Source organism: Lynx canadensis, chromosome A3 (assembly GCF_007474595.2).
Source record: "Lynx canadensis isolate LIC74 chromosome A3, mLynCan4.pri.v2, whole genome shotgun sequence".
Classification (NCBI taxonomy): domain Eukaryota; kingdom Metazoa; phylum Chordata; class Mammalia; order Carnivora; family Felidae; genus Lynx; species Lynx canadensis.
The window spans coordinates 130,223,953-130,241,237 of record NC_044305.1 but is presented as its reverse complement, the minus strand read 5'-3'; the positions used below and the strand labels follow the sequence as shown (position 1 = coordinate 130,241,237).

The following is a 17,285-nucleotide window of genomic DNA, read 5'->3' as shown; positions in this document are numbered from 1 at the left end:
AGGGAAGGTACAGTGGACACGGTCCATTATCATTGCAGAATGCATTTGGAAGCATGCGCGCACAGAACATGGGGAAGAAAAAGAAAAAACCTTCTGGCTGTTTTCTGTCATTTTCCTTGTCTTTCATTTTTGTCTTGTCACTATTTTCAATCAAAGGGAGTGTGTGAGAAGCACACTGGCCTGGGTTCAGGAAAGAATGGAAGTCTAACTAAGAAATAAGAACATAGCTATTATAGCAAAAGCTACTTAGAATGCACTCAACATAATAAACTTACTCATTAATCATTTCATTAGGTAGAATACTCTTGAATAATGTTTACATATTTTTATCTTAGGAGAGTGCTGCATGTTAATTACAGGAAGAGTTTCAAAGGAAGTAAATAAGGGTAAAAGTTACCCATAGTTCCAACATTTAGAGCTGATTATCCTCAACGTGTTGGTATCTTTCTCTCTAGCTTTTAAAAGGATATTTTGCGTACCTTTTTTTTTTTTACATTTGGGAGATAATTTGGCATCCTTTATATTTTTTATTATAACACAAGCTTGTATGTTTATTATAAACTTTTTTGAGAGAGAGTGCGAGTGGGGGGAAAAGTGCAGAAGGAGAGAGAGAGAGAGAGAGAGAGATCTGAAGCAGGCTTCACCCTCAGTGCAGAGCCTAACACAGGGCTCAATCCCCTGACCCTGGGATTGTGACCTGAGCCCAAATCAAGAGTCGGACACGCAACCGATTGAGCCACTCAGGGGCCCCCTTATAAATTTTCATAGAGATCGGTAGTTTTCAGCATGGGGTGCTACACTTCTTTGCCTGAGGATGTTAGAGTTGTGTGAGGATGCTCTTGGCTGTAGCACTGACTGAGGATACGGCCAGCACTTAGCACCAGAAGGCCGCAAATGCTAACCCTCTTGTAGGGCACAAGACAGTCTTGAAAAACAAAGAATTCCCACTGCTGTGCTCTCCATGTCTCCGTTGAGGGACACTAGCTATAAGCTATAATCACGGTTGCATAACTCATTCCTGGTTAGTGGGGATACAAAACAACACAGTCACTTTGGAAGACAGACTGTCATAGGCTTCCTGAAGCCAAACATGGTCCTACCATAACGATAAAGCGATTGCACTCCCGGTACTTAGCCGACTGATTTAAACATGTACATTGGCACAAAAACCTGTGCGTGAAATTTCTAGTAGCTTTGCCCACAATCATAAAAACTAGAAACGACTGACATGCCCTTCAATAGGAAAACAGGTAAGGAAGCAGTGGTTCATCCACACACAGAATACTATTTGATTTTAAAAGGACTAAGCTAGCCAGTCACGCAAAGCTATAAATGAGTCTTAAATGCATACTGGTAAGTAAAGAAACCAACCTGAAAAGGCTACACAGTGTCTAATTGCATTGATTTGACATTCTGGAAAAGGAGAGCTCCAGGGACAGTGAAAACCACTGGTTTCCAAGTTGGCAGGTGAAGCAGGGGAGAATTCCTCAGGGGGTGAAACTATTCTGCATGACGGGAAAATGGTACATGAAGGACACCATGCATTTGTCAAAAGCTATTGAAATTTACAGCACCAAGAGTGGACTTTCATGTAAACAAATTAAAAGAAAAATATTTATCAGAATGAGGCATCCAGGGATGGAATGTGAACCCTGATAAAGTAGCATAACTATATGACAAACGAATGAAGTCACTTTACTGAAGAGGGTGGAAGATGTGTGGGCCTGGCACTTTGAAGATAAGTGGTGTCTGTAAGGCTAAAACTACGGGGGACTGTATAAAAGCAGTGTAGTCTGGCTGATAACACTGTTTCTCATGGGGTACAGATGAACAATTCTGATGTCACTGTCCATATATGCTAGAATTGAATGAGCCTAGACCGTCCTATGGCTTCAGAGATGGAGACAGAGGGGGAGAGGAAGGAGGGGAAGGGGTGGGGAGGGGAAGGAGGCCAAGGAGGGAGAGGAGGAGGGGGAGAAGGAGAGAAGAAGAAGAAGAAGAAGAAGAAGAAGAAGAAGAAGAAAGAGGAGGAGGAGGAGGAGGAGGAGGGGAGGAGGAGGGGGAGGAGGAGGAGGGGGATGGGGGAGGAGGGGGAGAAAGAGGAAGAAGAAGGTCGAGGGTGCGTCAAAGGACACAAAACCCAACTGTGGGACTACCGATACCAAAGCTGGAACAATCTGAGGAACTAAATAAAGTGGTAGTATTTTATAAACCAAATAGTCTCTCCTTCCTGATTTTTAAAATTAATTTTCTTTTAACTTATTACTTACATTTACTTTATCATTTATATTTTAGTTAATATTTTTAAGTTCATCTATTTATTTTGAGATAGAGAAAAAAAGTGCACGTGAGTGGGAGAGGGGCAAAGAGAGACAGGGGGAGAGAGAGAGAATCCCAAGCAGGCTCCGTGCTCAACATGGAGCCCCACACAGGGCTCAATCTCATGAACCGTGAGAAATCAAGAGTCGGACACTTAACCAACGGAGCCAACCAGCACCCCTTTAATTATTATTTTTAATTTTAAAATTTATTTATATCAGTATGCACTCATGGATGTATAGCCATACAAATACATGTGAATAGGCAACTGAATAAATTAAAATCACGAAGGAAAGACAAATCCCGCATAGGGAGATATTCCAAATCATTTCTGTCCATACTCTTACCCTCGGGGAGGCGGAACGTAACTCCCTGCTCCTTCAGCATAAACTACACACAGTGGCTTCCTTTCAGAGTACAGAGCAGAAAACGAGGCAGATCATCTTCAAGTGGAAAAACCTAACCAACACTACCCCAACTGGATAATCAAGAGCACCATGGACAATGATGAGTCCCGTTGAGGGAAAGCGCCCTTGATATGAAGTAACGAAAGTGCCTTGCTCTCCACATCTCAAAGTCCAGTCTGATAATGAGAAAAAAAAAATCAGATAAATCCCTACTGAAGGGTGTTTTACAAAACACCTGACTAGCACTCCCGAAAACTGTCAAGATTATCAAAAATAAGGAAAGTCTGAGAAACTGTCATAGCCAAGAGGAACCTGAGTAGACATGACAAGTAAATGCATGTAATGTGATATCTTGGATGGGATCTTAGGAAAGAAAAAAAAAATAGGTAAAAACTGAGGACAACAGAATAAAGTTGGACTTAAGATTATAATAAATACCAATGCTTGCTTATAACTGCGACAAATGTACCATATGGATAGAAGATGGTAACAACAGAGGGAACTGGGTGTGGTTAAATGGAAATTTTCTCTACTGTCTTTATGATTTCTGTAATTCTAAAACTATTCTCAAAATTTAAAGAGTTTCCTCAAAAATTCAAGCTCAAGGAGGCAATGTGACTATTGGCATGGTTTTTGATAAAGAGGAGGTATCCGTCCCAAGTGGCATTTTGTAAATGTTGTAAATGCTTCTGTCGTCATAATAACTGAGGGGACGTGACTTGAATTTTGTGCACCAAACAGGATTGTCAGATGTCCCGCAGTGTGAAGGATGGTCCTGAACAATGACTGGCCTTTGAATTCCTCTGGCTATTCATGTAGGCAAAAACAAACAAACAAAAAAACTACTTATAGCTATCTGTGCATAAAACTCACCTTAATTTACATACGAATACAGAATCTGTTTTCATGATATTGATATGCAATATAGAATACATTTCTTGTATATACTGAGAGGAGATTGTAAATTCTTTACTTGGGAAGTTTACAAAGACCTGTTTACTATATTGTAAAATCACGTAACCCCAAATCTCTGATAATGACGTTTTAATGTCTAATTACAAAACATGGAAGTGCGTAGCTATCACACACGCCGCGATTGTACACATACACGTAACTAATGCACTGTCTCTTAGGGTATTTGTTACTAGGTAATTACATCTTGAAACATCTATTATCTTATTGCAAGTTCCTTCATTTCTCCATTCTGTTACATAGAAGAATGCTATCTGCTTTTTGAAAATTTGTGTGTAGGTAGGTTATGCAATTAACGAATTTATTTCCAGATGGTATAGAGCAAGCATTCAACTATTTGTTACAAAACAGGGACATTCGGATCCGACAGGGATGAGAACCACTCACATTATAAATAGACTTAGGATGGACTCTGTAACAGACCGCTAATTGTCTATCAAACATTTGAGCTGCCTTTATTTTTTTTTTTTTATGTTTATTTATTTTTGCGAGAGAGAGTGTGTGAGCAGGGGAGGCAGGGAGAGAGGGGGACAGAGGATCTGAAGCAGGCTCCACACTGACAGTAACGAGCCCGATGTGGGGCTCAGAGATCATGACCTGAGCCGAAGTTGGATACTCAAATGAACTGAGCCACCCAGGCGTCCCTGAGCGACCTTTCTATAGCATACGGTTGTTTCTGGGAAGTTGACGCCCAGCCTGGAACTACATTTGCAAACTTCTTGCCACCACCCGAGACCATGTGACTAGCTGTCAGCACTGGAATATTGTAAGGCAGCTAAGCTTTCTCCGTCTTCCCTTCCCTGGTTAGAAGCAGGGGACTCCACAGACGTGAGGGATGGATCGGCCACGAGCTAAAAAGAACTAAGTCTCAGCAGTAAGAAAATGAGTCTCCGGCCACCAGAAACACCCATTTTGACTGTTCGGGAGGGAGAATTAACCGCGACGTCACTGAAATTTGGGGATTTTTGTTAGAATAGCCAGCAAAACTAAACGAATACACAGGCTGCCAATTTCATGATTCACTCATGTAAGCAAGTCATTTTCAAGACTAGGTATTTTTTTTCGATCTGTAAAAAGAGGCTAAATATAATAATAGTCACATAGGGTTGTTGTGAGGTTTATATGGGATCATACTCAGGAAACGACTTGCACTTTATAAGCCCTGATTCAGTCTCGTTGTCCACTGCTGTTCTTTTTCTGACTTATCTATTTACCCACCTGCCGTCCAACTTGGAACGTCCACGAATAAACTCCTCGACCTCAATACATAACTATGGCAGATCGTGATCAGGGCTCTGAAATGGTTCTACTCCAGAGACCACCACGGTATACCCTCTTTCTCCTCTTTCTTTGTCTTAAATATGCCGTTTCAAAAACGCACAACCTTTGCTTTCTCTCCGGAGCAAGTTTACAAACCAGAAACTCTGTTGGATATTTTGCTTAATTCATTCATCAGAAAAAAAAAAATTACTGTTTATTTCTGCATGAAAACTGTAATTACTGCTAACACGTATCACATTTTCCCAAACTGGAGAATTTGCAAATTCATCAAGTGTGGATGTGGGAGAAGTTCAATGTTCAAATCCTGTTTGAACCCCTTGCATAAGTTCCCTCCGGGCTTTGCATTTTTGCATTTGATAAAAACATAAGCATTTGTTTAAAAATCGTGGAGAAGCTATGTATATAGAAATGTAGCAACTAACGTCAGTGGATGTGTCAGCCATTCACTGTTCATTCAGGGCCACGGCCCACAGACCCAAAGTACATGGGACAAACCTTTTCCCCAAATGCCATGCTTCCCGTAGGCAAGAGTTGCAAGTCTTTTCAAATAGCGTGCTTTGTTTCCAAATAATACCTTTTCAGTACTTCCCAGATTACCCAGTTTTGAAGACGCAGAGAAGTTGCCAAAATTTGAGGAGTCTGCATATCTGGTCAAACAGTTTTATGTTCTTGTAGCTTATCACAAAGAGTATTTCTCTGCACGCCATGGAAACGACAACTGAATTTATTCATATGAATTACATGGGAGCAAATAGTTCCAGTGCATGTTAAGAATTTTTCTAAAGCACTGACTCGATCATTTCTTCCCCATGTTAATGATCTACAATGGTACATTGTTGCCTAAAGAAATGTTTTCAAAATATGATGGGTCAAGAATGTCTTTGAACAACTCACCACAGTGTTGTCTCTTCCCCCCAAACTGCCTCTATGGAGACGAATATGTGGCATTTTAGATGCCTCATGGACATCAGACATCAGCATGTGGACCCAAGTTTCAGACCATCTGACTTTTAGGATAAAGGATCATCTGTTCAGACTGTTAAACAATCTACCCCTTGACTTTGCCTCCAGGCCTTTCTTCCTCGGCTCTGCCCTACACCCCCTTCACATCCACAGTCCCACAGTCAGGCTCCTTAACAGACCCAGCACGTTCATGCTTCTGTGCCTTTGCACCTCCTATTCTCCTTGACCTTGAGAAACCACCCTTTCTGCACCATCCATCTGATTCATCGGTCGTCCTTCAAAATGTTAGTGCAGATGCCGTCTCCTCTAGGAAATCTGGTTTTCTTTCTACCTTCTCTGTGCCCCGATCATATAGTCCATGCACCTCTACGATAGCGTCCATCACCCTGCATTAATTCCGCCTCTTCCTGCGAAGAGACTGGGTTCCGCTGATAATGGCATCTCTAATCTCTACCACGCGGCCTGATATAAACAGAGGTGGTCAATAAATGTTTGTATACTGAGTGAAGGAATGAATAAATGAACGCCCTTCTTTCTATTTTAAAGACAGAGAAAACTAAGCGTAAATCTTGACAACTGAAACAAATCGCTATGGCCAGTAGTTAGAGCAAGGTGTTAGGGTGCTTCACCCACAGGCAGCAAGTGCCAAGCAAATTCGATTAGTTTATTTCAGATCGGTCAGAGGCTGGGTCAAGAGATGGGAACACGAGCAAAGTGCCTATGCTAGATCAAGCCATAGTGGCCAGTAAAATTGTCTGGTGGAAAACGAATAACAACTTTAATGGCTTTCGACAGAGTTTTATGAGATGAAAACATGCTACAGGCGGACTTGTTGAAAACAAACATGCGAACCAACAGAAAACACAGACACACACACATACAAACCTAATAAGCAGAAAGGCTGAGCAAGAGCCCCAGGAAAGGACTGTGTCGTTTGTCCTCATTGGGATGTACAAGCTGGAGAATAGCACGGATGTTTCACGGATCGACCTCTCCCACTGATGAGAGAGCGACAACATGTAGGTAGAGCAGGTTCCCCAGCTCTGCACCCCTCCCCTCTGTCACACCTCCGGCCCCTCTGGTCTGGGGCGCCCATCCAGCTCTCTGGCGCGTGACTCCCACCTCAAAGGCTGATGAAGAGGGTTGGTGAGTGCTAGCCAAGAAGTCAGAGGGCCTGAACTCCTGTGCGCTCTGCAACTTCCTTGCCGTGGGACACTGGGTAGGTTACTGACACGTGTAACCCTGTATTTCTTCATCTTTCAGGCTGGGCCATCCGTGCCTCCCTTCACTGAAGTGCAAGAGGGAGAAAACGGAAGTTCTTGTCCACACCAGGTGGCACTGTGAACATTTCTTACATGGTATGCAGTTGTTTGCATCCACGGACGTGTCTTCTACGGAAATGCGAGCTCCTTGATGGCAGGAGCAATTCTTACTTATGTTTACTTTCTGAGAGCCTGGAATACGATAGACAATTAGTTCTCTCTCTCGCTCTCTCGACAGACAGTAAATCTCAGTTTGCAAGCATAATTTGTTCCAGAAACATGCTTGTCATTCAAAGCATCTGTACGTCAAAGCGAATCTTAAGAACCATTGGCTAAGTTGTGATCATGTGACCTACGACTCGTACTGCAAGACAGCACTGATTTATCAAGTGAAGATTTATTGGAAATGTTTGCTCGCCTTGCGGAACACTCCCAGAACAAGTTCCTCGCAATCCAAAGTTGTTACTGGTAGGTGCACTTTTACGCTAAAACGAATTCTTTACTATGATAGTTCCTGGAGGGTAAACTGTGAAAAAAAAATAAAGAATAAACCACGGTCTATCGGTGCCTAAGAAGATTGGCATCTGTCTATGCAGATAAGGCGTAGGCTACATGGAAGGCACTAGCATCAATGAGTTCTCCTGATACGGAGTGGGAGATATTTATTATGGTAATTGAACAAAGTGAAATTCTAGCCCCTGTTCATACACAGTTTTTCACACACCTTTTTAAGCAAATGGAGGGGCGCCTGGGTGGCTCAGTTGGTTGTGCGCCCGACTTCGGTTCAGGTCATGATCTCACAGTTCGTGGGTTCGAGCCCCGCATCGGGCTCTGTGCCTGGAGCCTGCTTCAGATTCTGTGTCTCCTTCTCTCTCTGCCCCTCCTCCGCTCATGCTTGGTCTCACTCTGTTTCTCAAAAATAAATAAAGGTAAAAAAAATTAAAAAAAAAAAAAAGCAAATGGAGAATATCTTCCAATGACAAAAACTTCCTACATTTATCAAACGTGTTATTGTTTCGCTTCATCAGGCAAACTATATGAATTTGACTTTAATCCACTGGATGGAAGTTCTTTGAATTCCAAACACAAATACAGAAGCACAGTTATTAGTTTAGCTGAAACATCTGTTTCCAACTTCCTGAAAGGAAAAGGAGAGGTTGCCAATGTATATACATATTTGAAACAGGGCTTGTACTGCACACATGGATACAATATGCATTTGTAAAAATTTTCCAAGCGGTCTAATGTCCCTCTTGGTGAGGAGAAATAAGATGATGGAAGCATGTGATATAGGAAAATGAGTAGGTACAACAACATTCCCACTAACAATTCTAGTTTCTAGGAGAGAACGCCAAGGTCACCGCTTAATGGACAGCACCAACCAGATTCTGGCCATTGGATCTGATGTTTACCTGTGGGTAATGTACCTCCGTGAAGGATGCTATCTCTCAGAGAAGGAGAGGGTCTAGTTGGAGAGTGTGTGTGTGTGTGTGTGTGTGTGCGCGCGTGCGCGCACCTGTGCGGTGGGGGCAGGGGGAGGGGGTGAGTTTGGATATAACACTTCACAATTCTGAATTCTGGCCCATCTTCTGTCACTAATTTTCTCTCTGACTTTGGGAAAGACACTTCATTATTCCATCCTTTAGGGTCTCAATTAATGCATCTGTAAAACGAGTCTGCAAAAGTGCCAGGCAGGGGGTCAAGGCTTCTGGACTCCAGACCTCTTGAAATCATTACATTCTTTAAGCCAATCAACAAGCAGTCACTAGCAGTGAGATTGCAACTCCAATTTCCTAAAAAATGTCCCAGCTGTCTTGTCAGGTTTATCACCTGGCACTTAATAAATCCCAACCTTTTCCCCACTCTAGGCATGAGGGGTGTGGGTTAGCTCAGAGGTTGATGAAAGCAATCACACCCTCTTCTAAAGGCTCCTGCTCGACACTGATGCCCCAAACCTGCATGAGCCGAATAGAGAGGAAGGTGAGCTGAGAATCAAAATCTGCCAGGTGCGACGCTTCCTTAGAGAGATGTTTTGGATGGAGATTTATTGATGCGATGATGAGGGAGAGCAATTTCCTGGAGAAGATGAAGCAAAACAAAATACAAAGTTAGAGCATCCTAAGAATTTTTGGTGGAACCTAAATCTGGTCCTATTAATGCGCTGAGTGACAGGACAGACCAAAGAGGATCTTAATCCTGTATCCTGCCGTGCTTCTCAGGTGCGATATCATAAAAAGCGCTGCTAATGGATGAATTAATTAATACGGAGACATGTTACCCAACAGCTCTGAGCTTTCATTTTTTTTGTCTAGGATAAAGAGAGAGTAACAGTTACCTTACTCTTAGATGTTAAATCAAACCAGTAAATGAAAGCTCTAGCACAGTACCTCTGTTGCACAGCAGATTAGGAATCGTTAGCTTCACTGTGCTACAAAATCACCATTGCAAAACAATTCCTTTTAATGAGATGTCATCTACAATCAGTCTGCTTTTCCAGATCTCGGCTGCCTTTTCTTGCTGTGCCTCCTAGTGGCATCAGACACTCAGGTGTGCCTGGTATCTGCTGGTCAGATTTTAAAGTTCAAAATGATATCCTTAAACGTGGAATCCTGAGATCTATTTCTTTGTGTTTATCCGGCTCTGAGGTTACTCACTTACAGGCATCAGATTTTCTCTGGGTTTGCTGCTACTGTCCAGGAACGAAGACGCTTCAGATGAAGAAATCGAGATGGAGAGAGTGGCAAGAAGAGTCATGGGGGAAAGGTACAGATCCACCTACAGCGTGGCTGATCTGGGGTAAGCAGAGGCGACGCCTGTCAGCCAGCTCAGAGGGAGGTGGGAGTCAGTGAGATGCCTTAGGTGGGTTCAGGGGCTGGTGAAGCTGGGGGTGAGGGTGATGGTGATCAAGCTTCACGAATCATTTCAGAGCACTGGGGAGCCACAGAACACTGGGAAACAAAATCCTCTAGGATTTTCACTGTCTCTTTCCAGAAAGTTTTGCCAAGCATTCGAAGCAACTTTATGGCTTGTGATCCAAAGAGGGGCTCGTGGTATTAGGAATTCCCTATAAATTTTGATAGACATTTGAAGGAAATAGGGCACAAACATATTCTGTGCAGTTCCCAGTACAGAAAAAAAGAATGAATGGGTGGAGGTTTGGGGGAGAATAATCTCGGATGAATCTAACACAGTTTCAGAGACAGCACATTGTCTGACAATGGGGTGGGTTGTTTTAAAAGATATTAAGCTCAGTGTAATTACTCATTAATTTAGCCAGGAAGCCAACAAATTCAAATATTAGACTAAAGTTGAAATAGATGCTCTAATTGGTTCTTGGCAACTTAAGAGTTCTAATGTTCTTGGCTCTTTCTAAAAATGAATAGACAGTACCAAAGAGAGTTGTTAGGAGCCTTTGTTGGTTCCCACATTCTTTTTGGGTGATACATATTTTCAGAGTTTCAGCTAACACCAGATCTCTTGCATGTGGGTTGCCCCTGGCTAGCTGATCCTTACTGGGCTTCTCCACAAGGGTGTCCCACACGCACTTCAAACAACATATCAAAGTAAACATGTGACTGATGCTAAGAAATGGCTCCCATCATCCCCATGATGCCCTTCTAACAGGGCTGGAAAACCCTCAGACTGAATTTCCCAACATTCCTACAATTGCAGTCACAGATGTGAGACAAGTTCAAATGTTGGAATCGGTGATGCGTGGAATTTCCCGAGAGGCAGGCTAATGAATGTCTTTTTCTCATGTAGGAAGTTGACCTGTGATGCCTCAGTTTGGGAGCAGCTCCTTGAGCCCTTCTAGGAATTGTGCAAGAGCCTTTATGAAGTCTTTTTTTTTTTTTAAGTTTAACTCGATAGCATGGATTCTATATATTCCATCCAAACCCTGATTAATGTACTATTAAGATCATATTTCACACTGCCTCTGAACCTGCTTCTTTCCATGTATTACTTGCCTTGCTAAATGGCACCACCAACCATATACACCCACCCATCCAACTGGGATATTGACTTTCAAGACTCAAATCTCACTCCATTTCCCCACAAAGACCTTTCCTTACTGCTCTCCATTGTGGATGTGACCACTCCTTTCTTTGGGCCAATTGTCCAGACTCGTACCATAGTTTTACAATCATCCCATTTGCTCCCATTTCACTACAAGGGAGTAAGGACTGACCACTGATGGTTGACTGACTAAACCAAATTTTAAGAGCAAAATGATGTTATTGCTTGCCTAACAGAAGGCCATGGAAGTGGCGTGTGGGGAAATAGGTTCTACTTACATAAATGGTTAGAAAAAAGCTTAGGGTGGAAAGCTGTCACCACAGGGTGAAAACACCTGAGGTTAGCTAGCGAGATATTGTAATGGGATCGCAAGTAACTTGTTATACCACCTGCAGGAAATTACTTTCCATCTGATGCCGATATACTAATATACCTTGATTATAAACTCCACTTGCCTCCCAGACCCATTGCTGCTTACACATACAAGGTAATGATTACTGTCAGATTGTCTTCTCCATGTTCACATGTGTAAAATCTTGTTTTCTTCACGTTCCCCACGTTTGCAAGATCTTGAGAGCTCAGTAAATACGTAGACGAAACCCCTGCTGAGGGCTCTTGTCTCCTCCTGGACCTTAGCCTCTCTTGTATTCAATTGTGTGTCCACTCTCTTGCTGGACAAGAGAGAATGCCAGATTCATAGTCTGCAACAGACGGTGACCCTGACGTAAAGCCAAAGTGACGAGAAGGCGATGTGGCTAAGAAGGTGATGTAGCTAAGAAGGCGACATGACTATAAGCTGACATGACTAAGAAGCCCATGTAACTCAAGGACTGCAGAATGCTGTGGATGACTAGACCTCTAAAAAAGAAAAAAGTGCACATGACTACAATCTCTCCTGACAAGGTAAGAGAAAAGTGAAGCTATATTAGGATTCGCTGCCATGGAACTTTTGAAAGAATCATATGGGAGACTCCCTATCCCCGAAACAGAAACAATACATTTGTATAGCACTCCTTAAATTACTAATGATCATTCAGTAACGCTGTCCTTGGTTTCCCTAGCAAGGAACCTTCAACCTAGACATTTGGGAATGAATAGGTGAAACACCAATGGCACACCATACAGAAGGCCCTAATGTTCTGTGGTCTATTGTCCCTATGGCCATTATCCCCCTGAGTATGGATGATGTTTATGAAGATATAGACTCACCCAAAGTAAATTAAAGAAAATTTCCAAGGAACCTAAGCCTCTTTATTTTCAGCCAGCCCTTTGGCACCCCTATATCCAGAGAACACTGGCTCCCCGTTTTGTCATTGGAAAAAATATAACCTTTTAAAGGAACAAAAGATGCCCTCTGACAACATCCTTACCCAGATGCTACAACCTATTAAGAATGCCCTTGCAGTGTTTACAGATGCCTCGGGGAAAACTCACAAGGCTTCAGGCCTTTGGAAAACTGGAAGAAACTGGGAACATATATTATACACCGGACCCAGTTCTAATCAGAACTGTGAACCATATTGTTAGCTATAGAAACCTTTTCCCAACCCTTAAACATGGTCTCTGAGATGTCATGGAGCAAAGACCACTCACTTCAGGTTTCCCCACCAGTGTTCCAGGTAAAAATTAACCATGGGATACAAATTGTCTTAGGTGGACCCAAACATAAGTTTGTTGGTTTGAAATAGACCTGTTTACCAAAGGTGAAATATTCTCATGTTATGACTTAATGTAATGGTTAACTTTGTCTCATAGTGATCATGGATAATTGTTGAGATAGCTTTCAAAGGTTTTAGTAACCAAAAAAGTTTTGCTTGCATGATAAATTGGGATTGAATTCATTGGACATCTAGGCCTTTTCTAAATAGGATGGGATACTAAAGCATTGATTACTAAACAAGGCTTATCTGCTTTTGGCTTCTTATTGCAGAGAAACTGTGGATATTTGGGTCTGATGGTAAATATGCTTTGTGCTTTGTAGCTTTCTGAGGTTTTTTTTTTTTTTTTTTAAACACATTTCCCAAGACTTAAATTATAAGTGAAGTCTTTTTGACCAATTAGGCTTCTTTGGTATGTTAAGTTACTCTGGAAGCACTGTCAAACAAATAATAACACTTAGGTTACATTTGAGTAAATGTTATAACTCTTCTAGAGATTCTATGCAAATCCTAGTTTTCATAATTTTTGGTATAAGGTTATCACTTGATATTATGATTATTGAAGCGTTATGTGCTATAGAAACAACTGAATTTCCTTGTCCATTGCATCAGATCTTTTAATCATGAGTCTTTTTGTCATAGTTTTGTGACTCTTGTTGGACCCCTATAATTTCCAGTAGACAGATGACCCTTTCTACACAAAGAGGCTCCATTTTCCCTGAACTCTGTCTTTCCCTTTCATAACTCCCCTATACTTATCCCAACTGATCAATGTTGACCCATAGGTGGGTACATTTCTATGCCCCCTATTCCCCCTATTTAGCAGTAAGAAGTTACAGAAGAGAAGACCATCTACCCTCAGTAGCCTTAAAGATTTTAAGGGTCAAAATTGTCCAGGGGGGAAGGATGTGGGAAACAAAGGCAGAAGGAAATGGCAGATAAAATTAAATTTCCTTATAATCCACAAGGCCAAGCAATTGTAGGATGAGCACATAATAAACTTAAAATTATGTTTAAAAAATGGGGGAGTTTAAATGTTAATGGGGGAGTTAAAAAAATGGGGGAGTTTAAAAAATGGCTGTCTACATTACAATCTCCACTTCTCCTCGATCATGCTAGGATCACTATTAAGATTTTAAATCTTGACCCTCAAGGAATAACTGCAGCTGAGATACATTCTTCTAAATTAGATAAACCCTCTCATCCTATGGTGCTGGTTTAAACTTCTCACATGGGGTCAAGGATATGCTTGTGTTCTTTCAGATTCCCGGCCTCTGTGGATTAGTGAAGCCATATCATGGCATGGCAGAATGTCTTCCAACCAACCATGACTTCCAGAGGATTCTGAATGAGCAACACCTGTTCCCATTTTTCAAGATTGAAGAAGCCTCTTCATTGACTCCTCATCCTGAAGCCACTCTACAAATGCAAGTCCTTGCCCCTGATATAATATGGGGAAGCCTTAAGCGCCTGTCTAACCAGGCTGGCGTCCTCTTAGAACACAATGATACTGCATATACTCCTGATTTTCATCTGATGGCCATGATCTCCATCACTGGTATTCATCAATCAGGCAAAGAATCACCCTCCAAACCACCTGACAGCAAAAGAAGGATCAGAAACTCGTCATGATGGTTCTCGCATGTAAACTTAAGAAGACAAAGACAAACCAAAAACGGGAACTGTGGGCAATAGGTTCTACTTACATAAATGAGTTAGAAAACAGCTTAGGGAGGAAAGTCGCCACCATAGGGTGAAAATGCCCAAGGTTAGCTAGCGAGATATTGTAATAGGATCACAAGTAACTTGTTATAACACCTGCAAGAAATTACTTTCCATCTGATGCCAATATACTAAGGTACCTTGATTACAAACCCCACTTGCCTCCCAGACCCTTTGCTCCTTACACATACAAGTTAATGATTACTATCTAATTGTTTCCTTCAAGTTCACGTGTGTAAGATCTTGTTTTCTTCACATTCGCCTCGTGTGTAATATTTTCTTTTCTTCACAATTACCACGTGGATAGTATCTTGTGAGATCAATAAATACAGAGATGAAACCCCTGTCCGGGGCTCTTGTCTCCTCCTGGACATTAGCGTCTCTTGTGTTCAATTCTGTGTCTGCTCTCCTGCTGGACAGAACTCCAAACTCATAGTCCACGACAGTGGAGAAATTATACAATATGGGTATGCTAGGCATGGAAAGGTTCTGCCTCTCACTGCTCACCCCCCATTATTACCCTGTTCAGAATCTTGCTCATATGTCTGTTTCCAGCCATCAGCAGAAGTTGAGGCCCTTTGAGGCAAGGATCGGATATTCACTCCTGGATTCTGAGCCTCCAGTATGGGGTTTGTCAAAAGGTATATGTACGTGACTGAATAAACAGTTTCTCCCACAAACCACATACATGCAGCAATCAAGTTGCTCTTGAGAGAATTTATGAGATGTGAGTTGCACAAATCAATGTAACATGAGTCCATTGGTGGAGGGCAGATCCTGACATGGCTCCCAATGATCCCCAACTCCTGCTGTTCACACCCTTGTGTATTCAGCTCCCTTTCACTCAGGGCTGACTTGCTGTGAATGAGGGGAGCACAGCATAAGGATGAAGCGTACACACCACAGTCAGGCTATGAAACATCATGACTTCCCTCCCTGGCTCTTGCACACGATGACTCTGGTGCAGAGGGCCACCTGTCCAGGTGGTGAGGCGGCTCCAGTCCAGCAGCCAGCATGGAGGTGAGGTCCTCAAACTCACAGCCCTAGAGGAACTAAATCCTACCAACAACCACCGAGCAAGCTTGAAAGCAGATCCTGTTCCAGCTGAACCTTGAGATGACGGCAGCTTTGTGAGAGGACCCAGCTAAGCCCTGCCCAGCTCCCTGACTGCAGAACTAACGAGGAAAGAATGGAGTATTGTTTTAAGCCACGAATTTGGGAGTAATTTGTTTAGCAACAGATAGATAACTAGTGAAGTGCTCACGTAGTTTGCATGTAATCAAAAATAATAAAAAGAATACACGAGAAAAAAATTATTACCCTGATAGATTCTGTTTTTGCTCTGACATGCTAATCATTACACATGGCTTCAGTGCTTGTGGAAACATATAGAATAGCTGCATGGTACAGTGGAAAGAATTGATTTTTTTTTAGAGTGAATGGGAGGGGGAGAAAAAAGCTTTGTGCAAATTTAAGCTCTGCCAGTAATGGTCTGTTTGAATTTTGACAAATTTCCAAATGGGTTCACATGAATATTCTGCCTCTCACTGCTCTAAGGATCCGTGGGAGGGAGAGCATGACAATAATTCTTGAGTCATAGAGTCACAGGGTGTCAGAGCTTGAGGAAATACTGGCTTGATAACCTGAGGTCACAGGACTCCTCAAAATCACTGCAAAATCTTGTGTACCCGAAGCAAACATTCTGGGTGATGAGGGCAGCAGATATAAACCAAAAAGAAACAAACACACAAAACAAAGCAAAACAAAATAAAAACCCAAAAAACAAACCAACAAACAAAAACAACACAAGAAAACAATCCTTCAAAAATAAACATGCAATATAATTTTAGGTGGAATTTGTCGTCTGTTCCATCTTGCATGTAGCTGTTCCCTCCATACGTTAAGGGTTACCGTTTATGTCTCTGACCCTGAAGAAAGAAACAGTCTTTCCAACAGGAGCATCCATCTGAAATCGTAGTGTTTCTATGCTACTTAAAGCAGAAAGACCCCTGAGTGCCCCCACTCCCCCCCAAAAAGAGCAGAGAACTTTTATAGGAAATGGCATTTCGAATATGAGCTTTGATGCAACAGAATACAATGATCTCTTTCAACAGTGACCACTAAAATTTGATTCCACTGCAATAATATTTCTACTCGCTGTCTATGTTAGGGTTGTCATTAATCATTGGTTCCGACAATAACACCCCCAGAAAAACGAAGATTCAAATATGTAAGTATGGCCTCCTGAAAATTACCGACAGAATCAACTTTTACAAAATAGCTGTATCATGAATGCGTGCGTCACCGTTGTTTGAGGGTCATGCTAATCTATTCTGTATTGTTCCAATTTTAGTCTACGTGCTGTCCAAGCAGGCACTACAAAATATCTACATCAACAAAAAAGAATTTTGTTTCTTAATGTCTCCGTGAAAAGAAAACAACTTTGTATTTATAAAAGTGTTCATTGAACCGCAAGTGTGGTTTGACGAGTTAAGATTTTGAAAGAAGGTAAAGATTGTGAAAAAAAAAAAGTTAAGATTTTGTGACAAAGGGCATTAAGATGTTAGGCTCTGTGTGGCAGCTATGCAAAATGTTGGGATGTAATCGAATTCAGGCGATGAGAAGACATCATGACCGAGAAGTGTAGGGACTGAAAAATTAGATGTGTGGCTGGACACTCGATT

At 41.9% G+C, this 17,285-nt stretch overlaps 1 non-coding gene across 1 annotated transcript; it reads right to left on the bottom strand.

Annotated features, from left to right (window-relative positions):
• Nucleotides 1–16,873: 16,873 nt before the first annotated feature.
• Nucleotides 16,874–16,978, bottom strand: LOC115511341. The gene has a single exon (XR_003968008.1). It is a non-coding gene; the product is annotated as a U6 spliceosomal RNA (small nuclear RNA).
• Nucleotides 16,979–17,285: the final 307 nt, after the last annotated feature.